Here is a 19197-nt window from a genome sequence, read left to right on the forward strand (position 1 = left end):
AGGAGGAAGAGAAGAAGAAGAAGAAGAAGAAGAAGAAGAAGAAGAAGAGAAGAAGAAGAAGAAGAAGAAGAAGAAGAAGAAGAAGAAGAAGAAGAAGAAGAAGAAGAAGAAGAAGAAGAAGAAGAAGAAGAAGAAGAAGAAGAAGAAGAAGAAGAAGAAGAAGAAGAAGAAGAAGAAGAAGAGGAAGATGATGTTTCTTATGTACTGACTTTAGGAATTTCATTTTTGTGAGTAATAAGGAACCATTGAAAGAGCCAGAGTAGAATACTGACATGACTCAGGTCTGTGTATGAGAAAGGTCACTCTGGAATGTAAAGAATAGCTTGGAAACCACAAGCAGAGTGTAGGAAAGAAGGAACTATAGATAATAGTCAGTAAACATTTATTAAACAACTATTATATGCCAAATCCTATGCTAAGTGTTCAGGGTGGAATAAAGAAGTCCTGCAGCTGGGTGGGAAATGATCAGGTGGCTGCCCTGGGCCCCCTCCTTAAATGGAGGATCTGAGTGGAACTCTCCAAAGTCCACCCATGACTACAATGAGAGCAACGAATAGGCCCCACAGGCAGGGGGGTACTGAAGACTTGTGAGTTTCAGAGTTGATGCAATCTTCAGTGAAGGTGAATTTCTTGAGACAATGTAGCCAGTAGTCTTAATCTGCTTTTGTGCCAAATTTCTTATCAGAACAGTTTACAAGGTGTCAAATCCATTTAGGTTTTTACTTCCTTTCCGTTCCCTCTCACTGACATTCTTGTAGGTAGCTATTGCACATTATAATAAACTGGTGGACAGTAGAAGGGAATAGGAAGAAGAAAAAAAGACATGAACAGTCTCTCCAATGGGTGTTCAGCCTCTAACTCACTAAGTGTTTTTAATTATACATTAAATATCAGGCATTTTTAGTTGTCATTTTCTAATTTTAATATGGACAAGTGATATGTCATAAATATGGTAATTGTGAACTTCCCATGAAATACAAACACAGAATTAAGCAAATGTTACTCACTTCTTCAAAATGTATTTTAATTTTTTACTGTCAGCCTTAAGTTAATGAGCTCATTCGTAGATTCATAAATGAAATATATGCAGTTTCCAAAATTGATTCTAAATCTGAAAATCTATTATTTAGGATTAAAGTTAAAAACTCTTTCTATCTTTAAAGCCCTACTTTCCCCTTCAATAACTTTGTATGTAGCTTATGGAATGAGATGCCAGTGATTTTTCTAGGTTCATGACACTGATTAATGTCTAACTCTTTGGAGAAATTTATTTAATTTATGTGTATCAGTTCTGCACTTTTAAGGAAAGGCAGGATTCTTATCCATAAAGATAGGAAGGTATCTAGATCTATATATCTAGGTACAGGTCTTGTCCTTGAAGCATACTGATTGTGACCATGAACAAAACAGTTACTTTATTTTTCAGTGCCCTAAGGAACTGTAGCTATAACTTCCAGAGGATTTTCTGAGGATCAGTGCTAGGAATGACCATACTAGGAGTTCTCCATATTCATGAAATCACAGATCTGGACTTAAAAAACAACAGCAACAAAAACCCATGAAAGATAATTAATAATTGAGAATATCTTGATAGAGAGTTTTAACCTAGGGTCTTTCAATTTAAAAAATGTGATCACTGTGTTTAAATAATAAATACATAATCTGAATGATAAAAATCAATAAATGATTGATTTTCATTGTAATCTTATGTATTTAATTTTTTTTTCTGAGAAGAGGTTCGTAGACTTCACTAGAATGCCAAAAGGGATCTGACATAAAAAGTTAAGAACATATTTCTTATAAGGTGGCATAAAATAATAAATAGATGTATCTGTTGATGACAGTTATCAATTGGAGATACAGCAGTTCACAGAATTATTATTTTTGTGTGGTCTGGGAGCAGTTTCCTTAAAAACAGTCACTTTCTCTATGCCTTGATTTCATCAACCGTAGGGTTACAAAATAATAGCAAATTATCGGGGAAGCCTGTAAAAAGAAATACTGAACAAAACGATCTGCTAAGAATTTGTAGATACAAATTCTGTTAGCAGTGATGACTAACCAATGTTATCAAATTGGAAGGGAAGCAATGAGCTCAAGGACAACTCTTTGCAGTGATTTTTTTCTGATCGAATTGTGATGGCTAGGATGCATTAGGGCCTGATTTCACTACATAAGAATGAAAGCCATTCCCTAGTAGCTAGTCATCAACGACTATAAATAGTTTTCCAAAGAAAAAATCCAAACTATCCAGTCATATGACAAAATGCTCCAAATCACTAATCATTAGAGAAATGATAGTATATAAAAAAAAACAACAATACAACTCTGAGGTTCTACCTCAGATGACAGGAAAAGAAAGTGACAAATATTGGAAGGGCTGTGGGAAGTTGAGGACAGTGTTGTTATTATTGGTGGAACTGTGAAATAGTTGAGCCATTCAGAAAAGCAATTTGGCACTATGCCTAAAAAATGTAGATCACCAATACCCCTTGATTCAGCAATACTACTGCTAGTCCTATACCCTAAAAAGATCAATGAAATAGGGGGAAAAAAGACCTTATGCACAAAAATATTTATGACAGCCCTTCTTATTTTAGCAAAATGGCAGAGCAAATTACAGCATATGTATATAATGGAATATTATTGTGCATTAAGGAATGATTAAAGGAGATGATTTCATAGAAACTTGAAAACACTTATGTCACCTGATTCAGAGTATAATGAGAAGAACCAGGAAAATAATTTATACAGTAACATTATTGTAAAGGAAAATAACTTGAAAAGATTTAAGAACTCTTATCTGTGCCGTTACCTATCATATCTGTAGAGAATTGACAAACAAGCATATTTCCTACTTCTTGACAGATGGATGATAGATTCAAAATTAGACATACATTTTTGGGCATGACAAACGTGTCGATTTGTTTTTCTGAATTGTGTTTATTTGTTACGATATTTATATATTTTTTCTTTTTTTATTTGGGGGTGTGTGGTATAGGACAGTGAAGGAAAATAATATTAAAGTTACCAAAACTATAGAAGAAAAGAAGGCAAAGAGGGTTATTGAAGCATTGAAAATGCATAGAAGGTATCAGAAGGCCATTAAAAGGAAAATACAGACAATTGTAACAGCTTTGAATATAATGTTGAATTTTTTACATGCCTTTAAAAAAAAGGAAGCTGAAAGCAGTTGAGATTTATATTTTTAAAATATAATTCCTTTTTATGTTTTACTAAAACTATTTTGCTGAATTATATAATAATAGACAATTTAAATAAAAAATGAGTAACACACTGTATTCTACAACAAGAATCATCCTATATCTTTGAGCTGTGGTCCAACCATACCTATCAGACTTTGGACCTTTCTAAAATATCAAGTAACACCCAAATTGGTGAGTTTAGTTGAATCTCCTGTATCACCTACTCAATGTTTCCAGTTTTGACCTCTGCAGTCAAAACCAAACCAATTTATTTCTCACATGACAGTGCTTCAAATACTTGAAGACCACAATCATGTTCTCACAAAATTTTCTCAAGGCCCAATCTGCTCAGTTTCTTAAATCTTCAGTTTTCATCATGTTTGAGGTCCTCTGAATAGCTTCTAAGTTGTTTTCCTAATCTCTCTTAATTTGTGGAATTTGTAACTTTTATAGTACTAAAAATCTGGCCAGTTCTGAGTTGTGGCTCATGGTTCATAGGAGCTATATTCCATTTTAAACTTCCTGTTATTTTGCTTCATTTTCATTTAAATACTGGAACTGGACTTCATTCATGGGATCTTTTAACAAGTAGAGATGTTTTCACATCCTTTAGATAGTTTTTTTTTCTACATATAAATATGTATTTACCCATTTGAAAATAAGCAAATGCAGATAAATTAATATAGATCCTTGAGTGTACAGTTGATATTTTAAAGGAATTTATAGTTTGTAAACTTGAATTAAATCTTCAGCACTTCCTGGGAAATTAATACTTTTGTGTGAAACCATAGCAAATGTTAATAAAAGTCATTCTTCCCCTGTGGCATCTTTGCCTTTTTGCTTTCTGATCCATGTTGTTTTCTTGTGTGTCTTGTCCATTGTGATTGACTTTGAATGGCGCCAGATGGATCTTCACAGCTGGTTTAAAAACCTCAGGTTTTTTTTTCTTTCCCTTTCCAAATTGTTCTTGAGCATCATTTTATAAAAATAGAAATCAATGCTGAAGGTAGCTAAGTCACTTCTGGGATGTAGAAACTAAATGCAAAATGAGAAGGTGGGGAAAAGGCAGCTTGAGTATCTAGAGAGACAAATATGTTTTACATCAAATTCTCCTGTGAGAAATGTCATGAGAAGTGAGAATTGCTCAGGTTGTCGCAGCTGTTTGGGTGCAGTCATTCGCTCCACTGTCACGCTTAGAACTTAAAAGCCACAATTTTCTTTCTAATTCACTACTCAATCATTCCATGGCCCCTATCTCAAGCTCAATTTAAGCCTTGTCCTTAGCATGCAGAGCTACTGTATTGTTGATAAAGAAATGCTTTGATTAAAGTAGAGAAAGGACTAGAACAGATTCAGTGACTGGAGCCTTATTTAAGCATCATTTAGAATCTTTGCCCAATGTCTCCTGTAAACTGGCTAGAAATAAGGTAGGTTTTCTTTTTGCTTTCTAGTTTGATGATCACTTCTTCCTACAAGGACATGAACTGACATGGCCTACCACTTTTGTTAAGTTCTGATCTCTTTTGTTTGGGAAGAAAAGGCATGTTTAAGCTTTGGGGACCTTATGTGACTTAGGAAATAGTTATGCCTAGGATTTGAATACAAATGATAACAAATAACGAATGAAACAAAATGATACACCTTAAAATATATGCGTATATATATGTTCATGTATACATGTATGTATAAGTACGTGTGTGTGTGTATATATATACGTATATATATACACACACACACACATATATATATACACACACATACACACACATATATTTATATATACAGCACAATGGAATATAATCTTGGAGGGAAGACACTAATTAGCCTTAGAGGGAGCCAGGAAAGAATGCATCCTACAGAAGATGACATTTAAGTATATTCTAAAATCTGGCACTCAGAATTAAATTAAACAAAAATTTATTAAACACCTATATGAAAGGGAATCTATTAGGTGCAATGAATGAAATGTAGCAGCTTTTAAGGAGCTTACGTTCTATTGAATGGAAGAATGTGCTGATACTAATAGGTACCATTTATATGCCACTTTAAAGTTTACAAGTCACTTTACAAAACTTATACATATAAGTATGTGTGTGTGTGTGTGTGTGTGTGTGTGTGTGTGTGTGTGTGTGTGTGTGTGTGTGTAAAATATATGCCAAATAAATATAATGTAATTTAGGGAGGGTCCAGGAGTTGGGGATCTGGAAAAGCTTATAGAACATGGTACCTGAGTTGATTCTTGTAGGGAACAAGGTATTTTATGTGGCAGAGTGGAGGAGAGGGTGCAGTATAGACAGCTAAAGCATGCTTATAGAAAAGGGAGTTAGAATGTCAGGGTGACAAATAGCAAGAAGGATAGTTTGGCTGAGCTGTAGAATTCAGGAAGATGAGGGATATGGATTGTTATAGAAAGGTATGTTGAAGGTCTTTAAATGTTAAACAGAGGAATTTTAGTTTTTTTTCTGGAGATAGGAGGGAGCCACTGGGATATGTTGAGTTAGGGTAGTGACACAATCAGACCTAAACTTTAGGAAATCTCTTTAGTAGCTATATTTAGAGTGGATTGAAGAGGTGGGGTCTTGAGGCAGGGAGGCTAACTATTGTGATTTCCCAGGAAAATACTGATGAACAAGAGTGCAGGCCATGTGAATAGAAAAAAGAGATCAGAAGCAAGTCATAGTGTACAGAGAGAAACTGCAAGTTGGGAAATGCATTGATATATGGGTTGAAAGGCTATGAGGAATCAAAGATTTTTGCTGAGACTGCAAACATACAGGACTGGAACGATGATGATCCTCTTGATAGAAATAAGTAAGTTCAGAAGGAGGAAGTATTTGTGCTAGAAAGTTAATGGGTTCGGTTTTGGACATGTTGAATTTGAGTCATCTGTTGGGTAATCCAGTTTGAAATTTGCAAATAGAGTTAGTGATACAGGACTAGAACTCACAAATGAGACTAGAGATGGGAATTATCTGTATATACATAATAATTCAACTCATGGGAGCCAATGTGGTCACCATATTGAAAGAAGAGAAAGGGACCCAGGACAAGCCTTAGCATGGGATATGATAAGCTACCAAAGGAGAACAGAACTCAGAGAAAGCAGTTCCAGTTGGAAGAGAAGGTCGTCAGTTGCCAAAAGAGGAGGGAAGGTCATTCACAGAAAGAGCCCCAGATTTAGAGCTGAAAGACCTCATTTTCAAACTTAGCTTTGCTATTTACTACCTGGGTGATTTGGGGCAAGTAACAAACTAGATCTCAATTGCCTCATCTTGTAAACTCAGATATAAACTGATATATGGGCTATATATTGACTAAGAAAACCACAAATTAACATTATGTTGTATTTTTTTTTTGTTGTTAAACATTTCTAAATTACTTTTTAGTCTGGCTTGGGCCTTGGGCAGGTGGCCTACGGCAGTGAATTTGACATCTCTGAACTAGGTGGAACTTGAAGGTTCCTTTCAGATCCAAATCCTATGGTCTTAGGACCTGTGATTCCATGGAAGACGTTGTGATTTATCCAGTATGAAGCATAGCTGGTTGCATATAGCTGATTGCCTGAGGTCAAGAGAGAATATAAGTCTTCTGAATCTTATTGAGTGCTCTTTGCAATTGACCACATACATCCCTGTTCTCTGATTTGGAATAATCTTTCTTATAAAAGTCATCTACTTAACCAAAGAAATTTTCCATGCAATGCAATAGAAATACAGTACTGTATTACAGGAGCAATGAATTTATTCAGCCATTGTGACAAGCAATTTGGAATTATGGCCAAAATGTCTTTCAGTAAACTGTGTATATCTTTTGATCCAACAATACCACTACTAGGCCTTGATCCTGAAGAAATCAAAGAGAAAGAGAAAGAAGTAAAGTGCATAAAATATTTACTTTTTGTTTTAGTAAAGAACTAAAAAATAAGAAGGTTCTTCATTAATTTTGGAATAGTTGAACAAGTTGTAATGGATGAATTGAAGGTATATTATTACACCATAAGAAATGATGAGACAGTTGCATAGAAACTGGTAATACTTGTATAAACTTATACAGAGTTAAGTGAGCAAAACCAGGAGAACTGTTCATACAGTGATAACAATGTGGTAAAGAAAAGCAAGTTTGAAATATTAAGAACTGTGTAAAATGTAATGAGGAACTGAGATTCCAAAGGAATGATTCCAGTCATTTTTCTACCAGTGACATGCAGTGTGACCTTTTCTAAGAAGTCACTTAACCCCTATGAGCCTCAGTTTCTTCAAGTATTTAAAAATAATCATGCTACCCACCTCCTAACAGGGAAGGGCCATCTCAGGGGACAAAATGAGACCTGCATTTTTAAACTTGGACTATGTATGGATTTGTTTTTGCTTGACTATGCCTATTTCTAACATAAGGATTTTTTTTTTAATGGGAGAGGGAGAATAAGAATAGAGTAACCTCTAATTAAAAAAAGACCTGGAAAGGCAGAAAAGAGGTCCATTGTAGCATTTTTTAAAAATCACAGAACAGAATAGAAGAAGGGCCAGAAAGAATTATAGACAAAGAGGACAGCTATGAAAGCTACATGTAGAATTTATTATGTATTTTAAAAGAAAAGCATGGAATACATAATGTTCATGATTTAATGTATAGTCCTCTTTCTATTCTACTTTCTATACTTCTATTAAATTCTCATTTAATTGGGTGTTTATTAAGTTTAGAATTTTAGAAATCATCTAAAAGCAAACAATGTAAAAGAAAATTATTTGAAAATTAAAGCTACTAAAATTTTTGTCATAGGGAACAATATTCTTCCCATTCCCAAATTCCCCCTCAATCCATGAAATTAAGTGGTGAAAACAAACAAACAGAAAAAAATCTTAAGGCTTTTTGTATTTCTTCTTTCTGATTATAAAGCTCTAGGCACTAGTTTCTAGTGGTTGTGGGAGTCTAGCATTGCCATTACATAGTCAGTAATCCATGTATGTGCTGCTAAAATATATATTTTCATCTAGGCCTCTAAAAGATTTTCTTTATTTTTAGCATTGCTGGCTTTTCCCCCCATTTCCCAGAAACCACCATCTCTTCCAAATCATTCTAGTTTCCAAAGTCTGATTTCCATAGCATGACTCAATTGTACCCCCACCATAGAATCTTTTCTGTGAGTTGGAGATTCAAGCTAATGAGACCTAAATCATAGATCTGGAGTTGGACAGGATTTTAGGAGTCATTGAGTTCAACCCCGTTTTATAGATAACTGTGATTCAGAGATGATGTCCTGATAAAGAGTGGAAGACTCAGAAGATCTAGGTTCTAGTCCTAGTAGTAGAGCAGCTAGGGGGTGCAGTGCATAGAACACTGGCCCTGGAGTCAGGAAGACTCATCTTTATGAGTTCAAATCTGGCCTCAGGCATTTACTAGCTGTGTAACCCTGGGCAAGTCACTTCACCCTATTTGCCTCAGTTTCCTCATCTGTTAAATGAACTGGAGAAGGAAATGGCAAACCACTCCAGGATTTTTGTCAAGAAAATCCCAAAAGGGGGTCATGAAGAGATTAGATGAATGACTTAGTTTTATCAGTGACATGCTATGTGACCTTTTCTAAGAAGTCACTTAACTTTTCTAAGCCTCAGTTTCTTCAATGATTAAAAATAAGAATAATAACTGCTTCCCTGTTTGTAATGCATCAAGAGTCACACACTGAGGCAAGATTCAAACTTCATTTGTCTGCCACTGTCTGCCACTCTATGTGCTCTCTCACCTAGCTGCCTTCATGTTGTGAAAGCAACAGGATACAGCTCTTATTTTGTTTGAGAATGCTAACTTTGAACTCTTAGATATCTTAGTTATTTTGATCTGTAAAATACTCCTTTATTTAGATTAAGTAGAGCTATTCATACAGAAACTAGAAAATAATAATAATAAAAATATAGTACCTGTATAGTACTTTATAATTTTCAGTGTTTTCATATCTGTTATCTCACTTGATCCTCAAAACAAGCCTGTAAGACAGACAGATATCTGATGGCTTATTATTCCTATAATTTAATTTAAAAATTATCTATTTTTAATTTATGGAATAAAATAAGCATTTCCATAACATAGCATACTTAAAAATGATTATACATGAAACTGCAGATCTATTCTGTACAACTTCCTATTCCTTTTAAATATATAAAAAACGTTTATCATCAAAATTTCTTTTTTTGTTCCTCTCCTCCCCTTTACTTCCACCCCAGATATGGCTATAATTAGACACCAACTATTTACTTTTGAAAAAACCTGGGGTTCCTAAAGGTCAAATGACTTAGTCAAAGTCCCAAACAGCATATCATTGCTAGAACCAGAACTAGAAACTGGTATTCTAACTCAGTGTAATGCTCTTTGTATTGCTTCATCTCATTATTTTCATGACACTGTTCTTTCTTATTTCTCTTCTTAACAGTCTGACCTACTCATTGCTGGATCATCATCCTCGTCCCACCCCTTAACTGTGAGTGTGCCTCAAGTACCTGCCCTAGGCCCTCTTCTCTTTTTTCTCTCTACATTCTTTCACTTTTTGACCTCATCACCTCCCAGTGGATTAATTATCATCTCTATGAAGATCACTGCCACATCCATATATCCATTCCTAGCCGTTCTTCTGAGCTCTAGTCATAAAACTTCAACTGCTATTTTAAATTTGAGGTCCTATAGGCATTTGAAACGTAACAAATGTCCCCAAACCCCTAAACACATCCTTTTGATCTTTCTAATTTTTATCCATACCCATCCTTTTAATCTGCTACATTAAAAAAAATTGAAGTCATCCTTGAGTTTTCAGTTTCCCATACCCTGGATCATTGATTCTGTGTCTGCGGTACTTTTCATAGTACCTTTATTTTTGCTTTCATGAATTTAACAGCTGCCAAAGGGATATTTCTAAAGCACAAATCTGACCATAGTACTCCCCATTCAGTAAATTCCAGAGTCTTCCTATTATTTCTAAGATCAAATATAAATTTTCTGTTTGCCATTTCAAGGCAGTTACAACCAAAGTGTCAAATACAAGGCCATTTGCCACCTGCTGCCTACAACACTCCCATGTGTCAGATTAAAATGTAATTGGGAGATATTTAGCAAGTTAATAAAAAATCCAATAAAACATAGATAATACTACATATTAATGTGAAATCAATAAATGGCCCACAGGAATCCTTAGGTATAGATTAATGGCCCTTGTTTTCTATTTGAGTTTGATACCACTGCTTTACAACTTGGCCCCAATCAACCTTTTTAAAATAATAGTATTTTATTTTTTTCCAATTACAAATTTTAACATTAATTTTAAAAAATATTGAGTTCCAAATTTTTTCCCTCCCTCCTTTTCCTGCCCCTCCCTAAGATGGTAAGTAATTTGATATAGGTTATATATGTGCAATCATATTTCCATATTAGTCATTCAACCAACCTTTGTAGCCATATTATACATTTCTCTGAAGTCAGCCAAACTTTTAACCATTCACTAATATTCCATTTTCTGTCTCTGTGCTTTTGTATAAGCTGTTCCCCTGCTCTTATAATGTACTCCCTTAATTCTGCCTCTTAAAATACCTGTTTTAATTTGGTAAGTTTGCTTTACTCAGTTCAAACTCATCAAGGTAAACTAGGTATTTTAAGATAAGAACCCCTGTGGGCTGCATGTTGATTTCATTTTGTGATGTAATATTATCTATATTGTAACTTTCACAGGAGGCTTTTCTTGTCTCTTCCTCCTAGCTGCCAGTAGCTTCTCTCAAAAGTCTTTGTATTTATGAGCATATATTTATTAAAGTCTACATTTTCTCCTCTAATTAAATATAAGCTTCTTGAGGACAGGGACTGTTTGATTCCTGTCTTTTTACCTGAAAATCCGAGCATAAAGTAAGCTTGTTGATTGATTTATTAATCAGAAAAATCTATGTAAATGTATTTGCTGTTTCTGTATGTTGAATGAACCTGCTGAGGTTTATCAATTAGCAAAACTGTTCTTGCCTGGAATGTAATAATAGCCTCTCAGCTGGCTTATCCTTCTTTCCATTGAGTAGTGCAACTGATTACTCCTTCCTAGTCAGCAGTTTTAGGCTCCTTTTATCAGTAGCTAATAGGACACTGTAGTAGGCTCAACATCGTTCAATAAACAAATAATTTTGCTGTAGAGGGCAAGAAATATGCAATAATTATTTCTGAACTTAAAATTTTTTGGATAAATTTGTAGCTCAGTATAAATATAAATATCTATCAAAAGAAATAGCATGGATTTAGAAAATATTTTCAAAAATGATTTTAAAGACAGTACTGTGCTCTTTGGTGCTTCTTAAGTGGTTATTGAATTTGAATTGTTTTGTGCTCACATTTTTCTATCTGCTTTAGGTTTCTAAGGTACAATATATATATATATATTTTAAAATTAATTTTATTGCTATATTTTATTTTTGTACCACTTTCATTTCTTTTTTTTTTTTAAGGCAATTGGGGTTAAGTGACTTGCCCAGGGTCACACAGCTAGTGCCAAGTGTTTGGTCTGAGGCCGGATTTGAACTCAGGTCCTCCTGACTTCAGGGTTGGTGCTCTTTCCACTGGGCCACCTAGCTGTCCCCACCCACTTTCATTTCTAAATATAACTTTTCACTCTACCCTACCCAGAGAACCATCCCTTAAAACAAAGAATAAAATAACCAAGTCTGACAAAGTTTACAATATTTCTCATCATATTCCCTCACCCTGAAAAAAGAGAGGGAATGAGGTTCATTTTCTCATCTCTTCTTCATGGACAAACTTGGACATTGTAATTGCACAGAATTCATCTTTTTCCCCTTTCCCCTGCTTTATTTCAATTTATATTGCTGTAGTCATTTAGTGTATCGTTTTCCTGATTCTTTTTTACTTCTTTCATCAGTTCATTTAATCTTCTTATGCTTCTCTGAATTCTTCATATTCATTCTTTCTTATGGTGCAATAATATTTCATTGTGTTCTTGTATGCAATTAACAGTGTTTAGTCTTTCTCCAATCAGGGGCATCTACTAATTTTTTTTTATCACAGAAAGTGCTATTATGAATATTTTGGTATATATCTGTATGTGTGTGTGCACAAGTATACATGCTCAGTTTATTCTCATTATTTGTGGATTACATATTTGCAAATTTACCTATGTGTTCAAATTTGTTAATAACCTCAAAATCAATACTCATGGTACTTTCCTGTCATTTGTGGTATGTGTAGAACTATGAAAAATTTGGGTCATTGCACTTTCCTAGCTGAGGTAGAGTAGGATGATGCTCTGCCTTCTTGTTTCAGCTTTCATTCTGTAAACAACTATCCTTTTTATGGCCTATTTAGTGTCTTGTTTTTCCACATTTTTTTAAATGTTGATTTCACTCTTTAAAATGGCCCTCAAGCATAGATAGTGTTGAAGTGCTGTCTGATGTCCTAAGGGCAAAAAGGCTGGGAGGTGACTTACATGGAAAATATATGTGTTAGATATGCTTTGTTCAGGAATGACTTATAGTGCTATTGGCCATGAGTTCAAGGTTAATGAATCAATAATTTGGTGCATCCAGAAAAAGGAAGGAGAAATTTACCAATCTGTGAGGCCTCTCTAGAAAGTGTTAAACTAAAAGTTACAACCAGAGGCACAGGAATCTAAGCATATAGTTCCCTTAGGGGCATTGGTTCATATTCACTAATTCAATGTTTGTGGTGACTTTATAGCGCATGACTACTGGAAATTATGAGAATTTACTCTCTCTGTCTCCTCTCTCTCTCTGTCTCTCTCTGTCTCTCTCTTTTTCTCTCTCTCTGTGTGTGTGTGTGTGTGTGTGTGTGTGTGTGTGTGTGTGCGCGCTTAACCTTCTTTTCCTCTTTAACCTCCTGGGTCAATGTGCGTATGAGTTCGATCTCTGGGTCGAAAGGGACGGATGTTAACAAAAAGATACTTTAAAGAGATACTGAATCTTCTTTTACCACCTCTGAGGGATATCATGAACAACTCAGTGATTATCGAAGACATCATCCATTCAGACTTAAGTTTTGCTGAGAATTCCATATGCTAGCATGTAGTGTTGTGTACCAGAGAAAGCAGATGATTACATTAAATTGGAAAAGTATGAGTTAAGTTGTAGCTATGATTCATTTTGTGTGTTCACTTTTTAGAAAATTTAGCAATGTATTTTCTCAACTAAAATTGAGATTTGAATTCCATAACAGTGATGAAACAGTATCTTGTTAGAAGAATATACGTAATAAAATTTAAAAAATTTACAAATATAAAATATTAATTTCATTGTTTATGCTTCAGTGATAAACACTTAATTTGAAATACATTTCCATCGCAATTCACCATTTCCTTTTGTTCTGAAGAAATAGTTCTCTTAGATTAAACGTTTTAATGCCTGATTGAAATCCTAATATGAATTTCAAGGCAACAATGATTTTAGAAAAGCAGTTTTAATCATTCTTAATTTTGCTAGAAATAAAATATATTTCATTTTTAATAGTATTGACTTGTTAATCTTAGAGAACTCAAACATGAATGAATTTGAAAGGTTGAAAATTTCTACACACCTAATTTCTAATAAGGGAGGATTTCTCAAATAAGTTGGGAAGAAATACTGAGAGACCATTTATGAGACTCTAAAAAGATGATAGATTCATAGAATCTTAGATTGTGAAGGGAGCATAGAGGTCTATTTCAACCTCTATTCAATGTAACATCCTTGGCACAAGGCAATTCTATACAAAAACCATTAACTACTTTAAAAGATTAGGGATATATCTGTGATGTCATCATAGGTGTTTGAGAAACCACAGTCTTTGGGGCTTCAATATCAGTGTCAAATACATGGCCTGCAGTGCCTGAGTACCATTCAAACTAGATTAAATATAATTTTGAAATATTTAACAAAAAATAAAATAGAATAGAACATAGATGATAATTAATATGTGTTTTTCCCAGTCAGTATATGGTCTGCAGTGATCCTCATGTATAGTTTAGTGGCTCTTGTTTCTATCTGAGTTTACACCATTGGTCTATGTGATAATAAATAATTAATTGTTCTATTTTCTAGACTGATAGAATTTTATAGGTGACAGTTCATAGGCTCTCATTTTACAGATAAAGACTAAATTTAGTGGGGTGAAGTGATTTTTCCAAGATTAAAATTATAGTCAGGGTCATGACTAGACCTTTAGTCTCTTGACTTCTAATTCATCGCTATTTCATTTCTACTCTACTACACTGTGTCTCATTGAATGGACCAGTTGTTTTGATGGAGTACAGGCACAAGTTTAATAATTTCTGGAAAATTGATTAAAACTCTAACAAGTTGATTTAAAAATCCTGGATGAAAGAGATAAAATGCTGTTGATACCTGTTAGAGGAACATACACATATATGTATATATATATATATATATATTGAAATTATAGGATCCTATAGTATAGAAAATTTACATTATAAATCTCTTCAAATTATAGGATCCTATAGTTAGAAGATGTTATGTACACTCCCTACCTGAAGCCTAAGGAAATTTATATTTGCCAAAGCGGTCTATCTCATTTGGGAAAACTACAGAGCTGTGTAATTCAGAATGGTAAAGAAAACAAATGTGTATATCAATATCATGATTTATTTTCCTGCGGATTATATTTATTAGGAAATCTTGGGTCATATTCATCTAAATATTTCTGTCAGTGGACTTTATTTTTCCTTAATTTTCCAGAATGTGGTGTGATACTGAATTACATGTGTTAATTGTCATAGCTTAGTCAAGAACAGATTTAAAGGTAAAATTATTTTTGAGTATGTGTTCATTAATAGGAAAAAATGAGGATGAGGGTCTATGGTGGTGTAATGAAACGTGAACTAGCTGTGGAGTCAGAGGGTCCAGGTTCATATCTCAGCTCTGACAGAAACTGTGTGATGCTGGACAAGTAATTTAACTTCCCGAGTCTTCAATTTTCTCAGCTGTATTAAGAGGGTCTGGAATAGATGAGCCCTTTTAGCTCTGGAGCTAGGATCCTTTGTAGCATGGAGTTTTTGGAACTAGACTGGAGGGAACCATGCTTGGAGTCTTACCCTGAGGTCAAACACATTTTCATCATTTACAAGTTAGACTATTGTCTGGTCACTGTCACAAACAAAAACAAACAAAACAAAACAAACAAACAAAAAAACCCGGAATACGTCTTGAAAGAAAGGGATCCCCTCCTGTGGACTAATGAAGATAATCAGTTACTCCTTTCTACTCTTGATTTTTGTGATTCATGGCTCTTCATACTCTGTGTTTTACGAAACCATCAGTATTGATAAACAATAGCGAGGCCAATGTTTGCAATCTTTTAATGCTAATAGCTATTTTCCTAGTGAACTATGCACACCCAGTGAATAAGAAAAACATATACTTACTAAACATTTCTTGAAATGATGTAATATGGTACAGGTTATTTTAAAGCTTTTTATGTAGTTCCTAAACTGCATTGTATGTTCTACATCATAGTTCTTTGCATTGTCACTCTGCGTGTGAAAAAGCAGCCCATGGTATTTGTACATAACTTTTACATTGTCCTCCATTCCACATGGAGACTTGACTAAGCCTATTTACTTTGTACGTGTTCCCCAGTGTGACGTGCAGATGAACCAAGATATTTTGGCTCACTGAGCTATAAAACATTGGTAATTGGTATGCTGTAATTCAAACTTAGAGGCCCATACTTCAGACTTACTTCTGGTTTTTGTAGTTCAAGTATCTTTCAATATTGTATCTAAGGATTATTACTTGTAAATTTTGATATAATGAAGTAAGTTCTGCATTTATTTATTGGCAACAAAGTTTGTATGTTCCTAAACTGAAGACATTGAGACAAGCATAAAAAGAGCATTTAATTTTAGTATAGCTTAGAGAATATTAAAGGAATACAAACACATTCTTTCAGTAGTGATGGGTTATTACTCCTTTTTTTTGATCTTGAAGGATTTTTCATTTTGAACCTTTAACAATTAAGAAGGAAGTGTCATTGAAGTTAAAAGTTAAAGATTGCAATGTGACTTGAAAGTTATTGTCCTTAGACTCCACCCTCTCACCAGTGAAAAATGGAACAAATTCTTCCAGTCATCTCTTGCCTAGCTTTCTCTGAATTGGCATTCCCCCCCCCCCTTCATTCTATCCTGTCTCTTTACTTATTCTTATCCTCTACCCACTTACCCTACCTGAGGAAGGCTCTTAAAGTGTTTAGCCATGTGTTCATTTATTCAGCAAGCATTGAGAGGCTGCAATGTCCCCAGCACTATACCACTTACTGAAGAGGAGAAAAAAAATAATTATATGACTTGGAACCCTGCCCTTAAGTGTATTTTAGATGTGCAGACAAGACAAACATAAAATACTTAAACAGTAATGTAAGGCAATATAAAAAAACTCTCAAAAGAAATGACAGAGATAATCTGTATTATTGGAACTCAGTGAAGGGAGGCTCATTATAAGTTTGAGAATTTGGAGGAGACTTCCTGGAGGCTTAAATTCCTCTGATCTCTCTAGCTGTGGGATTTCTCCTTCCTCAGACTTCAAATAGAAAGTACTTTGCACTCCTCAGCACTTCAACTTGTTTTATTTGTTGTCCATTTTTAAACAATAATAATAATTATAAACATGTTCAGTCATTTATACAAATCTTTACAGTCCCCACTATTTGAATATAAGGACTGCCATGATGGATATGATGTCTTTTCATCATTCTGTCCCTCCCATCACCTATTTTCATGTTCTTCACTTAACAAGTAAATCGGTGAATGTTGAATTTAATTGACTTATGCAGGTCAGTAGAGCTAGGTTCAAATTTCCACTGTGTCACTTACTAAGTATATGACTTTGGGCATGTCATTTAACTCCTCTAGACCTCATTTTCCTTATTATTAAAAAGAAAAGGGTTGGACTGGAAATTTTCTAAGGTCTGTTCTAACTCTGAAATCCTTTGGTTCCTCTGACTCCAGAATGGATGAGATTTCAATGAGCCAAAAGGGAGAAACAGCCATTTCAGTGAAGGAACAAGTTTTGAGCTAAGGAAGAATCCAGTTTTGGAGGCCAGGGCGCAGATTGGTCTGCTCCTGAATTTGTTTTGGAGAGAAATGGGAACTGAGGTTCAATATAGAGGATGAGTGCAGAGATTTTCTTCTCTAGTCAGTGAAAATTGCATGAGCATCATTCACTGAAGTAGTCAGGCTAAATTAGCAAGTTGAGAAATATTGCTACATATTCTGTTTGGCTTTACCCAACATTATCCCTTTGGCTTTACCTAAACTCAGGTTATGTCATTTTCTTACTGTTCTCAGCTCAGATCTATTCTTCCCGCACAGAACACCTCTTCCTTCTTCCCCTCCTACCTCTACCTAAGCAATAACTGAAATCACAAACCAAAATAAATAAATACATCACTCTCAAATCCCAATTATTTACCACGCAGGAGCTATTTTTTTTTTTAATTTCAGTCCTTTATCTTTTGTAGAGCAATGCAGTCTGATAGCTCTGAGCCACCAGGAATGTAACAAGTGGCTTTGGAAAGTAGCAGATGTCTCCCTGCCTTTTTTTTTTTTTTCAGGCGGTCAGAAATGTGTAACTTTACCTCTGTGATTTCTCCCTGGAATTCTTTTCTCCCTAGCAGTTGGAATTCAGAAAAATCAGCAATTGACAACAGAAGTTAAGTGCCCAAGACTGGACCTCTCTAATAAGCCTTGAGACTTTTAATGAGTGTCCTCTAGAGCAGAGCCACTAACAAACAATCGTGGACTTCCTTGATCAGTTTAATTGGAGGACAGACGGTCTTAACCATTTAAAAAAGCTGACAGAAGGATTTAATTCCAAACCTTCCCCTCTAGCCAGACCTATGACTCAATAGCCCACCCTTTTGGCCACATGGAACACTTGTACTTTTGACCTTTTATTACATTTCCAATTCTCATTTTCAAGCTATTTTTTTTCCCTTGCAGAATGAGTTTGATTTTTGTCTTCTTACACAACAAATATCAAGTTTTAGAAAGCTTAAATTAGGTCTAATATCTCACAGCTAGAAATGTTTTAGAGAGCAAGCAGTTTTGGACATTTTTAATGACTGTCCTTCATAGATTTTATTTATCTATTTTTTAAAATGTATCACACACTGCCTTTTTATAGCTTTACTATTTAGAAATCACTAAAAATATCATGGTAAATGAGACCATCCTTTGCATTAAATGTGTTTTCTTTTTCTTAACCAATTAAAATGTTTGGAAAATTGGATTTTTGTATTAAAACATTTGTTATAGAAACTGATAAATGTGAGATTAATGGCTAAAATAGTCATTTCAGATGGATAATTTAGATTTTTATCATTTATTAATCATAGAAAGTAAACCTGCTGTATAAGTAATTTTAGTTTTATCAAGAAGATAAATTGTTCTAGCTAATGAATGTATAGATATTCTATGCCAAAGGCATTTGGAGTAATCTGTTAATCATTTAACTGTGTCAGGGCATATGCTATGTCTTCATAAAGCAATTAAAACACATAACTTTATCAAGTGAAATGTATGTTGGCCTTCACCGCCTAAAGCAAATTAAAATAACATTTGTCTTAGGATATGTTTCAGTGTTACAGACACAAAATTCAGTGGGCACAGTATCTTAAGGCAATAACATAGAAGTTGGATGTCACTGTACAGAGGAGATTAGTATTATTTCTAATACTTGGGGTGAGGTTGCAAAGCACTTCTACAGTAGTGCTGCATTAATGACTAAGGGCTTGCTGGCTCCAATGTACCTCTCAAAGTGAATGGTTTCTTGGCAAAAATTCTCAGGGGGCTTTTTCTCTCACCAGTGCCTGGGGATTTACATCTGTATCTCCCATTAGCACTAATGGGAGCTCCTCGCATACAAACTGTCCACTTATGGATGGAAGAACAGACCCCTAACTAATATGCTTGCTTCATTTATCTGGCTTTTGGAGACAGACAAAGGGTTAC

The 19197-nt window shown here is 34.5% G+C and overlaps 1 protein-coding gene across 2 annotated transcripts in view; it reads left to right on the forward strand.

Annotated features, from left to right (window-relative positions):
- The window catches only part of PPARGC1A (PPARG coactivator 1 alpha), a 425645-nt gene that overhangs the window by 61155 nt on the left and 345293 nt on the right, over positions 1-19197 (forward strand). The window contains exon 1 of one of the 2 annotated variants that reach the window (XM_020992470.2): positions 9634-9678. The exons of the other annotated variant lie outside the window; for it this stretch is intronic. The gene's annotated coding sequence lies outside the window, so the exon portion shown is untranslated. Of the gene's footprint in view, positions 1-9633; positions 9679-19197 lie in introns of those variants that run through there. 2 annotated transcript variants of the gene reach the window in all.

The sequence above is a fragment of the Phascolarctos cinereus genome, unplaced genomic scaffold, assembly GCF_003287225.1.
Source record: "Phascolarctos cinereus isolate Bilbo 61053 unplaced genomic scaffold, phaCin_HiC Scaffold_9;HRSCAF=440, whole genome shotgun sequence".
Taxonomy (NCBI): Eukaryota; Metazoa; Chordata; class Mammalia; order Diprotodontia; family Phascolarctidae; genus Phascolarctos; species Phascolarctos cinereus.